Source organism: Poecilia mexicana, unplaced genomic scaffold, assembly GCF_051168715.1.
Source record: "Poecilia mexicana isolate PSO_F unplaced genomic scaffold, ASM5116871v1 scaffold_15, whole genome shotgun sequence".
Classification (NCBI taxonomy): domain Eukaryota; kingdom Metazoa; phylum Chordata; class Actinopteri; order Cyprinodontiformes; family Poeciliidae; genus Poecilia; species Poecilia mexicana.
Genome location: NW_028263384.1, coordinates 8975201 through 8996032, shown reverse-complemented (window position 1 = coordinate 8996032; position 20832 = coordinate 8975201). Strand labels below are relative to the sequence as shown.

General features: G+C 38.1%; 1 long non-coding RNA gene across 5 annotated transcripts in view; it reads left to right on the top strand.

The window, feature by feature from the left end:
- LOC106907758 (uncharacterized) overlaps positions 1–20832 on the top strand; it is a 172582-nt gene that overhangs the window by 26225 nt on the left and 125525 nt on the right. For all 5 annotated transcript variants that reach the window (XR_015765465.1, XR_015765466.1, XR_015765464.1 and 2 more), the window contains one exon: positions 733–782. This is a non-coding gene — a long non-coding RNA (uncharacterized LOC106907758). The remainder of the gene's footprint in view (positions 1–732; positions 783–20832) is intronic.

Sequence of the window (20832 nt, the reverse complement as noted above, 5' to 3'; positions counted from 1 at the left end):
GACTCGCTTTCCCAGGCTTTCACATAATCATCCCATAATCTCAAGGATGCAACAGACTTCTCGGTCCTGTGTGTACTGCAGTTATTTGAAGTGTCTTAACTCCTAAATATATAATTAAACGCAATCTTCAAGCAGTAACATTAAAACCTTGTACCTCCCGTTAGATTTGTGCCATTCTCATGCTCCCCGTGATGGTATATGTAGAAGTAGAGAGCCACATAGGAGATATAATTTTTTTAGAAAACAAAAGATGTTGAGTGGTGTGAAGCTGAAAGCAGGAGATGATTGGTGTGTGTGTGTGTGTGCCTGTTTTAGAAGTTGGCCAGTCATCAGTAGAGCTCTAAGAGCAGTGAAGGAAGTGGTGGTTACAGATGACTCAGCCAAGCCATGCATTTCAGTTTTTCTTTCTCCACTCTCGCTCTTTTTCTCCTCCCCCTTTCATCATGCTCTCCTCTCTACATTCTATTCATTCCTCTTTTCTATTCTGGATCTACATTTTCTGTCTTACTGTCACTCTTTCACTCTGTAACCCCCGACTATGTTTTTTTCCCCATCTTGCTGTGATTCTTCTGGGTCTGTTGGAGGCATCTCTTAGTTTGTGCTTTGAGCTGTGCTGTGTGTCTGTGTGAGGTGAATACTCAGCAATGTGAGTGGGAAGGTGGTTGGCTTCCTTCAGAGTGATTAAAACATTCCTTCTCTCTTCTTTTTCCCTTCTTTCTCCTCTCTTCTCAGTGTTCACTGGCGACTTTCTGATGAAGAGGAGGATGAAGGGAGACAAACTGGTAAGTGAAAGCAAGCTGAGCTTTACTTCAGCCATTACTGACGTTTTCTGTTTGAAAATCAGAGGAGGTGGGCAGACTCTAGGGAACCCCTCATATTTTAACTTTAATGACTGCTTTGCACTCTCAGCTGTGGCTCCAGTGTTTTGTTGCTGTTTTCCTACTTCAGGTGGTCAAATCAAAAAGGCTTCAAAGAAAGTTATAACCTAAGCGACAGCATAAGGCTTAAAGCAGGAAGAAATAAAGATCTGGACGGAAAATATAAAGCGTTTTCTCATCTTTGATGATTTTAACTCTCGCTACTAGAGACTTATTCTTTTCTCTTTAGTCTTAAAGCACTCTTTAAATAGATCACCCTGATTGGTTTTCATTCAGCAGATGTGGTGCAAAATAAAAAGCACAATTCATTGTCTTGTAGCAAAGTACTGAAAATAGCACAAGTGAGGTAAAATTGGACTTCTGATAATCACAGCTGGGGACAGGAACCGTTTTTAGCGTGTTGGTGGCAGGGCTGGCTGTGGCGAACACTGGCTACGTTTCCCACTTGTCCTGTGACCGGCTGCTCTAAATTTAGTCGCTCAATCATATGGTGATGCTCTGTCCGCACCTCGAAGGGCTAAAGTGAAAGCGTTTGTGTTAGATGTCTTGGTGATATTGCATCAGCTGTCCTCACAATAAAAAGAACATGATCAAAGAAGTACAACTCGGGAGCGATTTATGTACAGAAATGAATCTTTTAGTGGTGTTGGTGAGAGTTTCACAGTCTGTATCGATGCGCATCTTATCCGCAAGCTGTACCGTAAAAATAAAGAAACACAAGCTCCAGGTTTAGAGGGTGAACTAGTTGCCTGGAGTTGACTTTAGATTCTTTACTCTAATGTAGTTTTGTGAGAATGTGTAAGGCACACAGTGGTGGATCAATATGAAAATCTTGGTCCATTAGCTCCTGGAAATTACAACACCATCAAATCTGAATTTGCGTTAGCGATTCTGTCTGATGGGAAAAAAATGAATGCATGAACGTATGAAAATATGAACGTGCGTCAAGGACAGTATGTCAAAATCACCATATCTGACCAGACCCTCTCGCAGTCCTATTGGAGCTTATCTCGAGCGTCTATTAGCTTTTACTGTATGTTTTATGTAATCATCAAAATCTCTTAACGAGCATAACTGACAAAACTAAAAATTGCTAAGACCTGTAAGGATTTCTACTACTTGGTGTTCTTTTTATTTTATTCTTGGTAAGCTAAAGTACTATTGTGAAACTACATGCCTTCTTAAGCTTGGCGTAATGCTGGTGTTAGCTACCTTAGTGCAGGCTGTACAGCACGTCTTGTTCCTGTTAGCTAGTTGAAGCAGTTAAAGGTAATGCTAATGCTATCTCAAATGTTCCCGCCAACATTTGACTCTGGTATACAATTTAACTCTCTAATCCAACAAGTGGCAATAATGTACTGACATGTTAGCTTAGCAATTTACGTACATTGAGTTGGTAAAGTAGGTTCCAGCCGTTTGGGCGTCCCTGGTTGATGTATTTACCAATGCTTCAGTCTTTCCTCAAAAATTAGAGCAATGTTTGTTCGCCATCTTTCTGTTCTAAAGTACAAGAGGGAGCTGGCTGAATACAACTAAAACAATAACAGTCAGAGTACTTTAAATCTGAACTATGGTAAAGATGTTAACTTTGTTTTTTTTTGTTTTTTCCAAACCATGTTCATGTTGAGTCCAGAAAATTAATCAGAAAATTGCAATGCTTTCAAATTGCTGCCTCCTGCAACATTAGCTTGCTTAGCTAATGTCAGAAACTACTTGACTAGCTACCTTAAATGATGTACTGAGGCTACATGTTGTTGATTCAGAGTTTATGATTAGACATGCAGACACCTCAGTGTCACTCACTGTATGTCAACATTATTGTGTACCAGCGTAATAATTAGATTTTTATTAAATCCCGTCAGTCTCTACCTGCTTTTACTTGCTGAGTCATGACATGCTGGTGCCTGTCTCTTGTGGTCATTGAGTGAGAGGCTGGGTACTACCGGACAGGTCGCTAGTTTTAGATAAGATGATAATTAAAAAGTCACTGCATCGATACAGAGCGTTTGTTCACTAATACTACTTTTGTAATAGAATTCTTTGTATTTACTGGCAATTGGTCAGTTTTTAAATAAAGTAAATTGCTGGCAACTCAGTGCATTCTCAGGTGTTATATTGTAGAAAGCGTTTGGACAACATGCATTTAATTTAATAATCATTTTACAAAGAAAGTCCAAGATGTTAACATTAATATTAATTTTATGATATTTATTCTGTTTTGTCTAGTTTTAAGCACATCATAAGTTCAGTTTTTTTAGTCGCAGCGTCTGTAGAAGCATTGTGCAAGTAAATGAGATTTATTCTTTTCTCCTTCTTTTAAATTGATTTGAGAGCCTTTAACCACAATGGTTTCATTAGTACTCTGAGAGATTTACAGTCTTTCTTCTGGAAAGAGCTGAAGCTGAAAAAAGGAAAACAGTTTGGTTTCTTTTGACACAGAAACAATTATTTAACCTTTCAGTTTCTTAGAAATGTTATCTGTGTATGGAACCTTTTAAAAAAAAAAATCAGGATGGAAATCTTTTAAGTAACAGAGCTGTAGTTACAAACATATAGGAGTTCATTTATTCAAGTTTTGACCTGGGTTATAAATATCGAAACCTTGATCACAGTGAAGTAACCAAAACCGCCAGCTAACACTTTACAGAACAAATTGCTGAGCAAGCTAAACAAACTGCACAGATGTCAATATGCCAGAAAAGTTTGCAGTAGACGAGCAGCAAAATTTAGCACAGTGTAAGGGAGGGTTAAACATGTGGGCAACGGGTGCACCATAGATGCTGCAAGCAAACAGGCCTAAATACCCCAAATATTCAAAATTAGGGGTATGTAACTTTGATTTTTGTTATTATTGAATATTTCCTTTCTGGTTGTCAATGCCTTTCTACAAATGTAATACGACAACAGCGCATCAACGAAGTCTTGCCTTGAAGGCATTTTATATCACATTTGTCTCAAATCAGCCTACAGATTGGTCAGAAGAACACAAAGAAAAAAAACATCTCTAATCGCTTTCTCTTTACTCCTTCAGACACTCCCTTTGTAATGGATGACTGTCATCCATTTACAGAAACTGATAATTTTTAGTTTCTGTAAATTATCTTTGAAAGGCTAACACACACGCACACACACATTACAGCTACAAAACACACCCACACCCACCCATGCCAGCCTTGTTCCACCAAGGCCCCCCTCCTCCCGCCAACCTTTACGGTAACTGCATGTTTTTGTCATCTGTGGGCCTGGATGAAGTGATGATGCTAGTTTTGGTATCAAGTCCATGGCTGTGCCTCTCCACACCGAGAGATACCGAGAGTAGTGCAGCGTGGCGAGGCGTGGGAGGGCTGTGACAGAGATGACTCAGCTCTCTCTGTTGCCGGGCAGAGAAATGCTCTCCCACTCCCATGCAATACAAGAAAAAAGAAAAAAAAGTTACTTGGTTCATCTGTCACCCTTCACTGTGGAGACACCAAAGCTGATTGTTTTACAACAAAATCGTAATCGAACAGGATTGGAAGTTGATGTTGTCATGTCAACTTTATTGTTGTTGCATATTGCTTGATAAATTAAATGTTATGTAGTGATGACGTCCACTGTAGCCATTGATTAAACCTAAATGTCCTAAGGTGTCTAATTACTGACACAACATCTAGGAAATCTCTTGGTTGGACTCTAAAACTTTATAGGTTTTTTTTAATTGAGGCAGGGACTCATATGCTAACATATGCTGGGTTCAGAATAGCCCAGTTATTTTCTTTCCTCTCACAGTCCTGCAGTAACCATGGAGCAATCCCATCATGGTGTAATTTAACACTTTACTGTTTGATCTAATGCACAGGGTCAGTATTTCGACATGAAGCAAATTGTGCCAAGACAGGCACCAATCAGATTTTAAAAAATGATACTAATTTCTGTTTTTTCTTTGAGGTCCAATGAGAAAATTAACGGATGTTTGGACGATTGATTAGTTTTTGTCTACTGTTGTCTGCCCTACTAATGGTTCAAATCCCTACCAAAGAGTGAAATAAAAACACTGTGAAATATTTTGGTCCTTAGTTTAACCCTGCATAAAACATATTTGGAAGAAACAAAGACAACAACCTATTAATATGTAATAAAACCTCTAAGAACCAAAATATGAGTACAGTAAACAAAACTTGAACTTGATACATGAACTTAACACTGCATGTAATTAATCAGGTTTTTGTTCTCCTCATAACATTTTTTGATTAAAATGTCAAAAGTTAATAATAACAATGTTAAATAAAATATAATTGCAAGTAGATTCACACAGTGCTTCTTCGCTATAGTGATTTTGCATCCAAGTGTGAGTTTTAAACTTATGACACTAACTTGCTCTGGTTGATATTCAGGTAAAAGCCTAATGCCATCTTTAGTAATTTATTCCCTACTGACATTAACATTGTTGGGAACATCATCTTGTAATTTCCTATTTTATCCAGTGGAAGATGTTCAGTATAATCAGGTTGTTGTAGTTCAGTTTGTCTGTAAGCTGTAAACTAACGGTGCTTGATTAACGTTAATCATCTCCTAGTCCAACAGCTTGTGTGCTGTATTTGTGTTAAAGCGGTGTCCCAAAGCTGTTTCTTGTTGTTGACCATGACCATATTAAACTGCAAAAAAAAAAAAAGAGAGAGAGAAAGCTTTAAAACAGACAGACATCTGTGTCCACATTTAAGGGAATAATTATGCTTACTCTGCAAGAATAGTTGCACATGATGCTGTTTTTGAGGTATGAATAAAAACCTTCACAGCACCAGAAAGAGCCTGTAACGCTGATGTCCAAGTTCAGTCCCTTTAAGGGCCTCTATCCTGTGTGTTTTAGTTCTTTTCCTGGCTCAACACACCTGAATGAATGAAATAATGGCTCCCTAACTGTGTAATTTGACGACATGTCGATGAACATTTGACTCGTCTGTTCAGACACGCACATTGGACATCCATGTTCTTTAAGCTACACAACTCAAACTCGCTTTGATTTTACTTAGCCAAATAACGTCACATACTCCAAGACTAGAAGTGAAACCGAGTAATTATTTTTGCTATTAGCATAACACACAACATTTTCAAATGTTTTAAATTTCACAATGAAACATTTGAGTTCCTTCTTTAAGCTGAGTCGGCCAGTCTTGCAAATGAGTGGCAGTAATTTAACGGAAGACGAGCAAGTTTTCATCAGCGCAGACAGAAAGTCTGCATGGTGTAGCAAAGTGTGGAATTGGGTCTTTGCTTCGACAAATGTGCTGCACACATAATTTAGTTGCAGTGGCGTATATGCGTAGTGTATGTGACACATCAGAGTTGCAACACTTTGAATTTCTCGAATTGCCCAAAACAGTCTGTGGCAGACTGAAATATTGATCAGAATGCATTTGCTGAAGTAGAAAGCAGTAAATAAGGAGTATTTGCTTAAAGTTTATACTTCTATTTCATTAAAAATGCAAAACGGATGCACAAAAGTGTGTCTGAACACTTTTTTTTTTCATCTTACAGAGCTTTATCTTAATTTTTTGGCTCTAGTGGCCTTTATTTGAAGGTAGTTTGACAGGGGGGAGGATTGTGTGTGTGTGGGGGGTGGGGGGACATGCAGCAGGTGTCGCCAGGCTGGGAATCGAGCCTGTGACCACCGGCATGAGGACTAGGGCCTCAATGCATGGGTTGTGCTTTGCCCCTCCGCCACCAGAGCACCCCAGCTTTATCTTATTTGTACATGGTGATAAATTGGTCAAACTAGGCAAACTGGGCTTCAGACTAGCAGACATTGAGGATTAAACCATATCTAAGTGTGACCCGTCCTCCTCTTCAGCTCTGGCCACAACAATATGTGTATGTCGTAAATGTGTGTATCTCCCAGTGTCGGTATGTGTAAGTTTCGTACTGGTTTGAATCAAGCTGGTTTTGCTTCGTCAAATCATGAAACCATGACAGTGTCCTTAAAAAGCCTTTTCATTTTAGAAATTCATGAGTCGGTAATGTCAACTAGACACGGGGTCGGGCTGTCACACTTACATGGACTCTGGTGAAATTTATTCATCTATATAGATAGATATAGATATAGATATATACTACATATATATGTAACATTTACCAATACTACTAATAATATTGGATCTCAGCTCAGTATCAACACATGTGCCTGTGTGATGCGAGCCTGACTTCGAGAGTCATTTCCTCAGATGACTGTAAGCCATTCAGATCACTTCTGGATTGTAGCGTGTGCGTTCCCATGAGTCAGGTTTGAGATCGGCAAATGTCAGAAGTTGTCTTGTCAAGGTGAAAACAGTAGTAGGTCAGCGGCGTGTGGGCGTCCGTGGGCGTGTGTGCTCTGTTGCACCTTTACTCATCACCGGTTGCGCTGCCAGATACAGTAAATGACAAAGAGCGCCTGGAGACATCACTCTGCCTGTGTTGCTCCGGCTTATAACAGGAGGCCCAAATGACGAACGTGTTTTCAGAAGCTCATATTCTTCGGGTCGCTGTCTCATTTTCTGACTGAGGCGTTCTTGTTTATCGAACCCTTTTAGCTCACTCTCTTATGAAATGACTAATGTCCTGCTGCTGCAGAGCTAATTTCCCGACTCTGTTTGTGATATGTAGAGGTTGCAGGGTTCAAGCTGCTTTGTGAAATATGCTTACGGCGAGGATAAAATTGCTGGGCCGAGCCTTTTGATCGGCCTTGCTGCTACATTTAGCCTAAGAAATGTGGCTCTTGTGTAAAAAGCAGAAACGGTCACAGGGAGAGCTGTCAGCCTCTAGTGGCCTCAGCGCTTCCTTTGTTTTCTTCATTTACCCAGCATGCAGCGTCTAGCAGCTGTAATCCATCTTCATTCATTGTCTTTACAGATGACTAATCTGTCTACATTTTAACACAATATATTCTGAATGTTTTTAGTTCAGATTCTTAGATTAGTGGTTTATCCACATTGGCTACGGCGTTTGTAATAAGTAAAAGTACTTTCTGGTTTGAGGGCATTGCTAAGCAGCTGTTTAGTTTTGATTGACATTAAACCACAGGTAAATTTGAAGGAACTCCTGATGATGTTTAAAAAAGCTTCAAAATGTGTGTATCTTTAGTTGAATTTGCATAAATACTCTGTAATTTCTATCAGTGCTTTGTGCTACAAAATATTTTTACAGGTAGGACAGCATTTTGTCTTCAGTACCACTTCTCAAGGTTGGAGCGCGCTGAGTTTGGGATCTTTGACTGTTTCGGAGGATCATCCAGTTTCTGGCTTCCTGTCTTAATGCCATCTTCTCCTCAGCTCAGATTTTCTATAGGATTTAGATCTGGGACTAAGATTATCAACTACTGTTGATTTGGCCATGCAATGTGGATAATCCTCCTGTTAAAATATTGGCTGTATATTTATCTTAAAGGGATTGTTAGGCGATCATGGCAACAGCAATTTTGTAGAATTTATTTTATCCCCGTTGAATAAATGTACCTAAATTAAAGGATGAATTCGTAATAAATTTTTAAGTCTTCTGCTAATACGATAGATGATGAATCAATTTTAAGGTATTTTTTACACAGATCTGCTGAGGATGTTAGTAAATATATCGGCACCGTACTTATTATATCCTCACAGATGCAATCGGCATCAGATAAAATTGTCTCAAAAGCTCTCCAAAATACTTGGGTGTGGTTTTTGTTTTTTGTTTCAGGCGTTTTAGGTCATTTATTGTCAAGACAAACAGTTCTGCGTGAACTAACTTTGAGTAGTTATTTCATCTAAATGAAAGACAGGCCACAATGAATAGCTAGCGATGCACAACATACCAACAAAGCCATTAGAAAGGATTTTGTTGGAAAGATGGTGGGGCAAATCGCTTTCTTGAAGGTCATGGAGCAAAAACCCTACAGCTCTGCAAAAAAAAAAAAAAAAGTCTCAGTTTTGTTTCTCTGTTTCCTGTAAATCTCTTTTGTAAATATCTTACACGTTTCTTGGTACGAAGCACAAGAAATAAAAACTTTAGAGCTTCTGAAATCCTCCTCTGCTCTCCTCGTTCTAACCACACGGTTTCGGCTCTACGTCTTGCCACCTGCTGTGCGTTCTCGATGACATGCTGCCAGCTCCTTCCTCAGATGTCCCTGATCTGCAGAACAAAGCCGTGGAGAGGGGAGGGTTTCGGGAAACTTTGGACTTCATTCTGGGAATTATTGTCATGGGAACCGCTGAGTCCGGTCCTGCCTCCCGCTTGTCTTTATGGAGTAAAAATAATGCATTAATTGCAGGTTATAAAAATTAGGACTCGGTCGCTTAAGGGTGTAGTTGCAGCAAGAAACTGGCTGGATTGGGGTAATTATGCTGGGAGAAACTATTATTTTTTGTATTTATTCCTACATGATCAAGCCATTCAGACACATCTACTTATGCATTAATATTTTCATAAAAATGTACAGCTTGGATGAGTTTCAAAATTAATTTGTTAATGTATTTATTTTAAGACATCCTTTTTTTTCTCTTTCTCCTCTGGTGTCACAATTTAAATGTGACACCAGAAAATCAAAAGCACTGATTTTTGTTAGGTGTAAATGTTGGATGTTATAACATGATTATTGGTAAATAGATAATTGAAAACATAACTTTACAGGTCAGTAGGTTGATTTGAAAAAAAAAGGGTAATAATAAATAAATATCAAGATTTATTTATTTATTAACAAATAAATAAATAAATAAGAGGGTTTAGATTTGAAGATTAGACAAACTTAAATAAAACTCTGTTCAGGATTTAGAGTTGGTGCACCAACCCCGGATAATCCACGGGCCGCATCCGGCCCAAAATGTTTTCGCGGTGCCGCTGATGTCATATTTCATTTGGGTTTAGCTGGAAAAATCTGTACCATTGCAGGTCTCCTCTTAAAAAAAAAAAGCAAGTCTTAACGAAGGGCATTTTGCATGTTCTCCTCCAGCAGCAAAACGTGTAGAAAATAGTCCAATTTGTTGAATGTGGGCTTCTTTACCATCTGTTGCCGGAGCAAAGAGTTCGTGTTCGTGTTCGTGTTGTGATGCTGTTGTTGCTTTAACAGAAAAGAAAGCCTTCCTCTGTTTTTGTTACTTTGATCGCGCAGAAGTCTTTGGGCTTTCCAGGAAACACTGGCACAGGCTGACTGTTTCCACTTCATGGCAGTCATCATGTGTCATCAGGAGCGCTGACCTGTGGTGGGGGAAGCGGCTCTCTCAGTGGGGGGCCGCTGAAGTAATTGATAACACGTTGGGGTGACTTACAGTAACACTATGGCATGGTAGCTCTTTGTTCATCAAAATGCCTCACAAAGACCGAGAAACTCAGAGAGGAGCTGACTAAAAGAAAGAATAAACCAGGTAGATGAGCCAGAAATAATGCTGTCTAACCATTTCTCACCACTAGAGGGCGACTCTTTCCCACCTAATACCACAATATGCTCCCCCACCAAACTGCAGTGTCTCTTTCTTGAACGCTTTTCTTTTCTAGTTCCGATCCAAACCGTACGTCAATTGAAAAATATAGACACTTATCTATTTATGTATTGATCCGAATCACTAAAATCAGTTTGGCAATTGGATTAGGTTGATTTTAAATGATTGTTATTGTCGGGAAAATGGGGCACATTCGCTCCAAATCGATGTAAGCTTACTAAAAACTTCCATGTAGTTGTGTAAATTCACGCAGCTGATGCATGCCGCCCATCTCACGCTACTATTTATTAAAATACTTGGTCGTATTTTCTGTATTTCTAAGTGTTAATTCTTTGATTATTTTCATTATGAGTACTTGCAGTTTTTAAAACCTTTAATCAACGGTTTTTAGTCAACAAGGAGGGAAAAAATAAGTATTTCATACCCGTAGATGTTGTTTTTGGCTTTTATAAATTGAAATATTTAATATAATTACTAATAGCACACGCCCTGTTTTCTGTAAATAGTAGCTTGTTTTTATAAATTTAAAATCGGGAATAATTTTTCCCTAATCGGACCAGGAATTTCGAAACGAATGCGAGGTGGATTAAAGCGACTCTATAAAACACAAAAATAACCATTATGTAACAAATATTTGCTCTAAAAATAGAAAAGTATATAAGAAGAATTGTACATGTACACGTAGAAAGAAATGTCCATAGGAATAGTTTTTGTATGTTTTTTTTTTTTTTTAATATATTTAACTCTCTTGGCTTGAGTGAGAATCTATTTTAAAATTATGTTTTTATTATTAATATTCACACATGGAGTTATATTTCACCAGAAGGATTGTAATTCTGTAGGTCTGGATATTTTCAAACAGGCAAAATAACATTCCGTTTTCTCTAATGAGATTTCTCCTCGAACCTAATTTCACCTTCTTCCCCCAAATTGCTTTGTGAAAGTCTTTCTGCGTCTCTAAAATGCAGAAAAACGACTCGGACAAGTGAAAAAAAAAAAAATAAAAAAAATAATAATAATAAAAAAAAAAACACACACACACACACACACACACACACAATAACGAAGCCCTTCTTTTTAAATTCCTGCACATTAAGTGGAGAAATGTGTGCAGTATTTATGACGCAGGTTCTGCGGAGATCCGACGGCCTTTCAAACTCCAATCCCGTCGGGAAGGAGAGGCTGTCCGTGAACGCAGCAGAGACAGAATCCACCTGTCTGCACGTCGCTGCTGCGAAGAGAAATCTTGTTAAATGTCTTATTAATAATCGCGTCGTATATCAGCTTGATTCCTTTGCGTTAATTCTTTTCAAGGACATCAGCGCAACAAAAGTGCGCTCTTTGTATCCTAAAGTTGCACTGCTTTTTTTTTTTGTTTGTTTCATTTTCAGAGGAAGGACGTCTTCAATTGTAAAAAGAAAAACAAAACAAACAAACAAACAAAAAAAAAAAAACATCGCCTTCAGGCTACTTAAAAAAAATTAATAATAAAAATTAATAATAATAACAATAAAACAATAACCAAAAATGCTTTTTGAAATTCGACTCACTTTCATACAGATCCAGATGAGCTCTATTTTTACCCGCAGCCGCATTTTGTTTTTTTTTTAAATGACAAAACATGTGGTGATTTTAATAACAGATCAAATGATAATTGTGGGACAGAAGGAGCCGCGAACATCCATGATGCCGTTGGCTGTATCCTGTGTAGGCACAGAGTAAACAACATAAACAACAAGAGCAGATAATCAAAATGTCACAGCTTGATAAGCTTCCTGTGTGATGAGAAGGCAGACATTTGACATTTTGGGGTTGTTTTTCCTTCTCTCATCTTCACACACTCCCTCTCACGCATACACACACACACATACCTGCACACGCAGGGGAATTCAATTTCACACAAGCAGGAATTCCCTACAAATTCAATAAACTTACATTTACATTTATCCTGTTGCAAAAGTGAATGATTTGACTAAATTGAAGACCTTTCCTAATTTTGTTTATTTGTGTAATGTTACTTGAGATGAAGAAGAAAAAAAAGCTGTGAATTAAAAATGAAATGCATTTTAAAAGATTTAATTCCACGTGCTTTTGTTCTTAGATTATTGTGTTATCCCCTTCTATTTAAGCGCTAGAATGTAAACAGTAATCGGATGGAAGCAAAAGCCTGGAAAATCGATCTGGTTTACCTGAGTCATGCCGCTGACAGTAAGAATTGGGGCAGGAAAATCCCAAAACAGACGTAAACAAGCCTAAACAAGCGTTCATCTGTGCAATCTACTGCAGTCTTCGAATTTCATTTTCTTTGAACTTAGAATATATAAAGTTTCACATCTTTTCTTCTTCTGCTTCTTGTGACTCCGTGTGTGTGTGTGTGTGTGTTTGTGCTTTTGAGTCACTTGCGGTCTCCAGGACGTTGATATTCACCCCACTGCTTTGTCTCGCTTTAACTCAGCATAAACTGGATATTAGAAATGCTAAAGGTTGAATTGGAGCAGCTCAGAAGTGTGTAGGTGTCACACAGTTTTTTTCTTTCTTTTTCTTTTGTGTGTGTGTGTGTGTTGTTTTTTTATGTTGTTGTTCCCACACTGGGATCTCTTCAGAGAATCCCAGTTCCCCCACACTGGGGTCTCTTCAGGGCTCCCACTCTGCTTCATCTGAGAACCAGATATTGTAGTGGGAAAAAACAAAACAAAACAAAATATGAAAAAATAATAAAATCTCTTTCAGGATGCTTAATTCTGCCCAGTCATCCTTTGTTCTGAGGCTCTTTCTTTCTTTTTTTTTTATTTTTATTGTAGTTTATTTTTTTACAATAAAGGCAGGATGAAGATGTTAAAACAGGTGTCAAGAATATAAATGCCTTTGTCATAATCCTTTAATTTAATCATGTAAAAAATATCCCATTCCTGCTGTGTAATATGAGCTTTCAGACCTGAATGAGGGGGAAACAAATTTGATGTGTAGTTTAAAATTTCTTTCAGACAAATGCAGCCCTGTTTATAATGGAGCATAAGCAATATTTAAACAGAAGTGCATGTACTTTGGGTTTCTTAAATTTGTGCCACTTAAATCATATCCTTAGCGTTTTAGCTGAACAAACACAGTTACGACGTCTTTTATGTTGCGTTTCTCTTTGCTTCTTTTAGTGTCTTATTGCATTTGCCTTTTCCAAACTCCTGTTGTTTTCAAATCTTCATACAAATTAAATGATATTTTGATTTTGACAGTTTAAATGAATATTTCAGAGTTTTTCATATCTGCTGAATTATGATCAAATATATTTTTTTCCAAGCTGTTGACTTTTTTGTTGACTTGCAGTTGACTTTTTTTTCTTTTTTTTTCATTACATGTGGCATTTTGTTCAAACTAGACTATAAATGTTTCCGGACAAACTGGGGGGAGGGGGAGAAAATCTAACCTATTGAATAATTTTGCTGATTTTTTTTTTCTTTTAAAAAGGGGATCTCATTTTGAAATTCTCCTCTCTACTCTGTCGAAAAAAGGAAATGTAAAAAGTCTGCAATTCCTGGCGTTAGATAAGACGTTCCTCCTCCTGCTCCCCCGTAAAGGCCGCTCTCTGCGTGTTTTGTATTTTACCGTTTACATTTCATGCCTTTGCACGTCACTGTAACTGTACGCTGCTGATGAGCTCGGCCGGTTTTGTTATCGACATAAAGCAGGCCTGCGCCGACGTGTCATAACCTCACAAAGGAACAAATCAGACACTGTCTGTGCAGTTTAATCCTAAAAAAAAAAACAAAAAAAAAAAAACTGTGAATTAATTAGTTATTAGCCTGTGTGATGTAATCATGCAACACTTTATTGATCTGCACAGTATTCTCCTAGATGGACTCGGCTCTGCCTGCACTCAGCCGTTCCTCACCTTATCTCCTTCCTCAAAGAGAAATCACTCTGGCCTTCCCCCTGCTGAAATTGGTGGCTGTGTCAAATGAAACTGCACAATAAGCCTGATACTTTCATTGCAAACACAATTTCTCTTATCAGGGGAAAACGACGGCTCCCCTCGCGAAGCAAGCCGTGGGCATCAAAGCAGAGCCGTGTTGTTGTTGTGGTTATGAGTTGCTCTGTGTTAATTGTGCGTTTTTGTCAAAGTGGGACTTTTGTCGTCTCTCTGTTCGGTTCTGTTCTTACTGTCACACTCTCGGAAAGCTGCAGATTGTCACAATCTGATCCAGAGATTGATTTATTCGTTGTTTTTTTTTTTCGTTGATATTCAGTGGTTTTTTTTTTTATTTTTTTGTTTTTTTTTTAGTCTTCCTCAATATTTGCTTGTTGCGTTTAGTCTTCATATGTGAATGTATCGGAGTAATTGAGGGTGACTACACGCTGCAAAAACACCAAATCTTACCCGGTGTTTTTGGTCGAGTTTCTTCAAACGTCTTAGTCGACTTGAAATGAGACAAAACTGACTTTACAAGTAACTTTTCAGCAAAAAATTGGAGCTGGTCAATCATTTCCTAATGTTGATGAAGAAGCACTAGTTCCACTGGCAGCTTATTTCACCTACAACATGGGAAAAATGTCTTTTTATAATTGAAGTAATCTGCCAGTGAAACTAGTACTTTAAAATATATATTAAGCAATTATTGGCTTAAAACAAGCTTCTGTGTCTTCCTCAAAACTTACTTGTAAGTTAGTTTTGTCTCATTTCAAGTGCACAACAATATTAGTACACTTGAAATGATCAAAAATACTAAAAATTTGTCTTTACAGGGCAAAAATCCAGATCAAACTTCACATTTAAATAACAGGAAAAACTACATTTAAATAACAGAAAAACAATTCTCAGTGATAAAAACAAAAAAAAAAACAACAAAAACATGACAGATGAATAATTTGGGAATTTGGCATTATATCATCCTCTGTTATTCTTTTTAATTTAAAATTTTTGCGTTTTAGTAAGCTTCTGTGAAGGGAAGAAGGAAACTAACAACACTGGATAACTGCTCTATTTTTAGAGACAATCACAAACGGAAACAAACACTCTGTTTGTATATGCATGAAAAAAAAAAAACACCCTACGCGTAATATGCGTAAAATTGTCTGCATAAAAAAAAAAAAAAAAAAAAAATGAGGAAAACATCTCCGAAACACCGAGTGCATCAACACACAAAGTCTTGTTTGAACAGAGAGGCCTGGGAATGTAACGGCACTTTACTGGAATATAGTTGAGCTTCTTCTGTGTACAGTGCATATTTATTTAACCTTTCTTTTTTCTTTTTCATTTCTTTTCAAAGATATTATAAAAGTTTCCATATGGCTTCGTGTTTTTCCTGAACTTTGAACACATTCGACCGGAATTTCTCCGTTGGTGTGTCTGGATATAATTGTTGACGAACGCATCGGTGCGTCCACTCCTGCTGTGACATCTGAGATCCATTAGTGGGGCTTATAACCGGCGACTATAAATTAGAAGCATGGAGAGTTGCGAGGAGCGCATGCTGACAGGTTAGAAAGCTTTGACTAATACTTGTTTTTTCAGAACATTTCAAAGGTTCACTTTTCTCTCCTTTTGTCTTTTTAAGTATAGAGAGGTTTATTGCCATGGTTCTCATGGAAATAAAGTCAGAAGGATTTATTGCCATCCTCATGGCCGAGATTAAGAGAAAGTGCTGCAGGCACATCTCTATGTGATGGATAAATTGCAAAAATTATATATACAATGAAATGAGTCGGGTAGTAAAAGATGTGCTGAATCGCATAAAAACAAAAAGAAAAAACACCCAATGCTCATCAATCATCAATATGGCTGTTTATAGATTTGATTTAACAAAAGCATTGGAAAAAAATGGCTCAAATGATTTTAAAGTTTGCTGACCACTGGGATACGTAAAGTAAGTGTAATTCAAATTCAAGCTTCACACAAAATGTTTCTTCTCTCGTTTACTGGAGCTAAAAGTTTAAATAATGCAGTGAAATAATGCTCCTGTCAGCAATACGTGATTTTCTTTTTTTTTTTATTATTTTTTTGTTTTTATGAGGGTTATGTAAGGCCTCCATGTGAAGTGTTGTTGGATCAATAGCTTTATTCCAAACACACACACATCTCTGTCTCATTGTTTACGTCTGTCTGGAAAAAAAAAAAAAAAGTCCTAAAATAACCAGGGCATTTCCCAGAGGTCGTTACCTCGGTAATGTTCGGGTTTATTTCACATAATGCATTCATGCAACCTTTTTTTTGTTTTATAACTTATTACTGAGTGGTTATAAAAATTTCAACCTGATGTTTGTGTCGTCTTGGACATCATTAGGCCACCGGGGGAGGGTTCCTGCTGCGAAGCAGCACCAGCTTTAGGGAAATGAGATATTGTTGCGGCTCTGACTCATCCCGTCCCGGTTAGAGCACACACACGGCTCCCCACCCAGAGCTGCTGCCACCCTCATCCAGTCTCACGCAGGTAAACACTCCCACACCTATTCACCTCTCTCTCTCTCTTTATTTTTCTAGCACACACATTCAGCCGCGTATCCATCAGCACGCTCTTTCATTTGGACGTCTCATATAATAATGTTTACCGACTGGATGGAGGCCTTTGGCTCGGAGGAACTAAATGGGTCACCTTGACTGACGTGATAAATCTGTTGTCATATTTTACCCCTTGCCTCTTCTGGTTCATATTTAAGCTTTTAGTTGTTATAATAAGTAAATATAAAATGTGTTAGTTCGTCTTTTGAAAACTGCTGCAGAAGCGTGTGATTTAAAGTGAATTATTCAAACTATCTACCGGCTTAAATAGAGTTTGTGGGACTCTACTGAGAGGTGGTAATCTCTCGATTGCAGGAGAGAGCTGTAATCGAACCCACGGCTTTGGGGTCACAGGATGACGTCTCCCCTCACCAATTCAGTCGTGTAATTCGGCGTTTCTCGGCTGATTTGCGGTCAGTTAATGTCAAACTGGTGAATCATTCATTTATTTTCGCTCTGAACACGGAGTTCCTCTGTGATTTATTGTTACTTTGTTCATAATCGGCGTCCCACCATGTTGCCGATGGCAGTTTAAAGTGGTCAGCTTTAATGACTTTTTATTAGTAATTAGCAGAGCTTGTGATTCGAACACCAGTCTGTGTGTGTGTGTGTGTGTGTGTGTGTGTGTGTGTGTGTGTGTGTCCCTGTATGATGAGGAGATCCTCACCTTACTCTGAAGTTTGCTGAAGGCGGCCAGCAGCTCCTCATTCTTCAGGTTCTGTGACAAACCGAGCAGCTTTGCTACATTATATTCTCTTCCAACTTCTTTCTCTGTTTCAGCTAAATCAGAATCAACCTTTGTTCTCACTGTAGGAAAAAAAAAATCCTTCTAAATCCAATTTATTTTCCCCATATGTGACTCTTGTCTGATACTTTTTCTTTTGTGCATGAGTCCTAACACCACATCCTTATCATCCTCACATCTATATTTTTAAAGTGGCCTCAGTCTTATGGGTCACGTCGCCTCACTTGTGATTATTACATAGCTGCATGTGACGGTTTTACCTTTTGTTTTTGTGCCAGCGGAGACAGGAAGTTGTAAACAACGGACGAAACAAGCATGACAGATGCTGCGTTTGTGCCGCCATTGCCTAAAAGCATGCATTCATTGTTTCAGCTGCGTCTCTTTATTCAACACTCTATAGGCTACTGGCTTCCTGTTGCTAAAAAAATTCAAAAGTCTTTCCACAACGACATGGTTAAATATTACAGCAGATACTGTTTGTGCAACCAGTCATACTTTTTTTGAAAAAGTGCTGCAGCCGTCCGTGCGTGTGCGGCTCAGGCTAATCTAGACTACTCACCATGGATTCTGATGATGGCTGGATTAAATTTATGCTAACAGCTGCTCTTACAAAAATCTTGGTCTAAAGTCAGTAGATTGGTGCTGGGTTTATGTCATGTCATTTTCATTTATCTTTAAAAAAAACAAAACAAAATGCAGAGCTTACATTCATAATTTAATCTGAATCACCGTCTAACTGCCGGAGAGCAAATCTGCGAGCCAATGAGTTGACCTTATTCGAACGGCAGATCGGGTTTGATTGGTGAGAACTATTTTTTTTGTGTGTGTGTGAGAAAATCTTTGTTTTATTCAAGTGAAGTAAACAATTTACAACCAATAATTAAGTAGCACACATTAAACTCAATGGACAACAGCTGCATTTTATTCGCCGGATTGCCGCTTCCAGCTACAGAGACCTTTGAAAATGCACGCAGGCTTTCAGAGCGACACCGATTTCAAAAGTCTGAAATTGAACTAAATGTCTTTGACTTTCTTTTTCAGATTAGATGATTTTTTTTTTTTTTTTAGAATCACTAAAGGTACATTTTGACCCACAAATGTACCGCTTTACACTTTGTCCATCCGAGATCCATTAATGAAGGCGGATTATTTTGCAGTTCGTATATATATATATATATATATATATATATTTATTTTTTTTTTTAAAGCAGACCTCTTCACCAGTCATGCATTGAAGTGAGGTGAACTAATAACCACCTGGCTCGACTCTTGTGACAGAAATGTCACTTTCCTTTTTGCAGTTTAGTTGCATTTCCTGATGTTCCACATGTTGTGAGCTTGGCATTTACACAAGAGGAGTGTGACCTTTGAACATCAGTTTATAAAAAAAAAAAAAAAAAAACTCATTTGAATACTGCACGCAGCTGTAAATAGCGTGTAAATAGTGTGAACAGCACACAGGGATTTTTTTTTTTTTTTCTGTACTTGCCAGAGTTTAAAAATATGCAGAAACACCTAAGAGAATAATTGTGTGTGAGTTGAATTCGGTTCATAAGCTGCTTTGTTTCGCAGTCGCAGACGATTTAGTCTTTCGACATTTACTTGTACACACAATATAGAAAAGCACAGTTACTCTGTGAAAACCTAAGGGGGATTGTTGTCATCCACTGCACCCTTTACACCTTCCAGATGTTGTCATGTTTAACTCAGACATGTCTCTTCTAATTGACAGATCGACTCAAAGCAGTGCAAAATTGTGATGTGGAAGGAAAATAATAGAGGTGTTTTAATTAATTTATTTTTTGTTTGTTTGTTTGTTTGTTTGTTTTCTGCAAGAAAGTTGTGGCTCAGTCCGTTCCAGGATCACCTTTTGTCGCGATAAAATTAACAAATCTTTTGGGATATGTCTCAGCCAGATTTGCACATCTGGATTTCAGAGTTTTGTTTGTCTTATATTCTCCCCAAAAATACTTCAAGTGCTGCCAGATCAGATTTAAGGATCTGTGCCGAGACTGTGGGAAAAAAAAAAAAACACAACCTTTTTACAGATGTTCACCGCATGGAATTTAACCTGAATTTAATTTTATTAATCTCAGTGTAAAGCGTCTCCAGAACATGATGCTGCCGCTGCCACGTTTTACCATGGAGATGGGTTTCTTTCATCCATGTTTTTTTTTCTTTTTTTTTTCTTGCCACTCAAGGACAGACATGTGGAGTTTGTGACAAGCAGTTGATTTGCGGATAAATTCTCTTGCCTCTGCTTCTCTGATTCACGTTTTCCTGTCTCTTGAAATAGATGGAAAAATCTATACACTAAATATGTAAATTCTGGAGACAATTGCTTTCTAGTCTTGCATTTTATTTCAGGGTGTCAGACTGAAGCGCACTTATTTAAATCTTGTACAATCCTTTACAATTTTAGTAAAACATTTTTGTCAAAAAAAAAAAAAAAAATCAAACCATGAATCTTGTTTTTCCCACTTCACCAGCATGCACGCCTTTGCATTGGTCTGTCACATTAAAAGCCTAATAAAATACATTAAAGTTTGTGGCTTTAGCGCGACACAATGTGAAAAGTTGTATGGGTGAGACACTGCAGTGTACACTTGTGATTATGAACATGACTATGATCTAAATGTCAGTCAGTCCTGATTTGTTTAATTCTTTACTTATTTTTTTTTTTAAATCAACCTTTATTGGCATTTGAAGCCAGAGGCTACATTTAAAATACTATCAGAAGAGCTAAGTGTTGTTGCCACCAGATAAGAAACCTTTAAATGGCGGTTCCAACTTGAAAAGGTGCAGGGGAGGCATGCAAGAGAGATGAAAAGGACAGAAAACGAAGCAGATAAGTCAGAGAAGGTGTTTAGAGTTCAGGTGAGAAGAGTGTGTGGGCACCCTGAGAGAAAATGTGAAACATCTGCTGGTAGCATCTCTGCCTCCTGCCAAACACCTCTCCTTAAATAGTAAAGCCTTGCCTGAAACCCACAAACCTTTTTTCAGTTTTGTTTTTCAGAAGACAGTGTAAAAAAAAAAAAAAAAAAAAAAAAAAGAAAAAAATTGTTGGTTCACCTTAAAAGCTGATAAAATGTTGATGTTCGCAGAACGCTCTGAGCGTCTGCCCCTCCCGCCTGCTGATTTATCAGAAACGGCCAATCTTGTGTGACAGATTCCCGTTTCAGACGGCGCTCCGTCCTGGCCGCGAGTCGCACGACGCCGTGCAAGTAAACAACCTGCGAATTTCCTGGGGTGGGGGGGAGGGGGAGATTGTGTGTCGAGCCGTTACTGGCCGTCGGC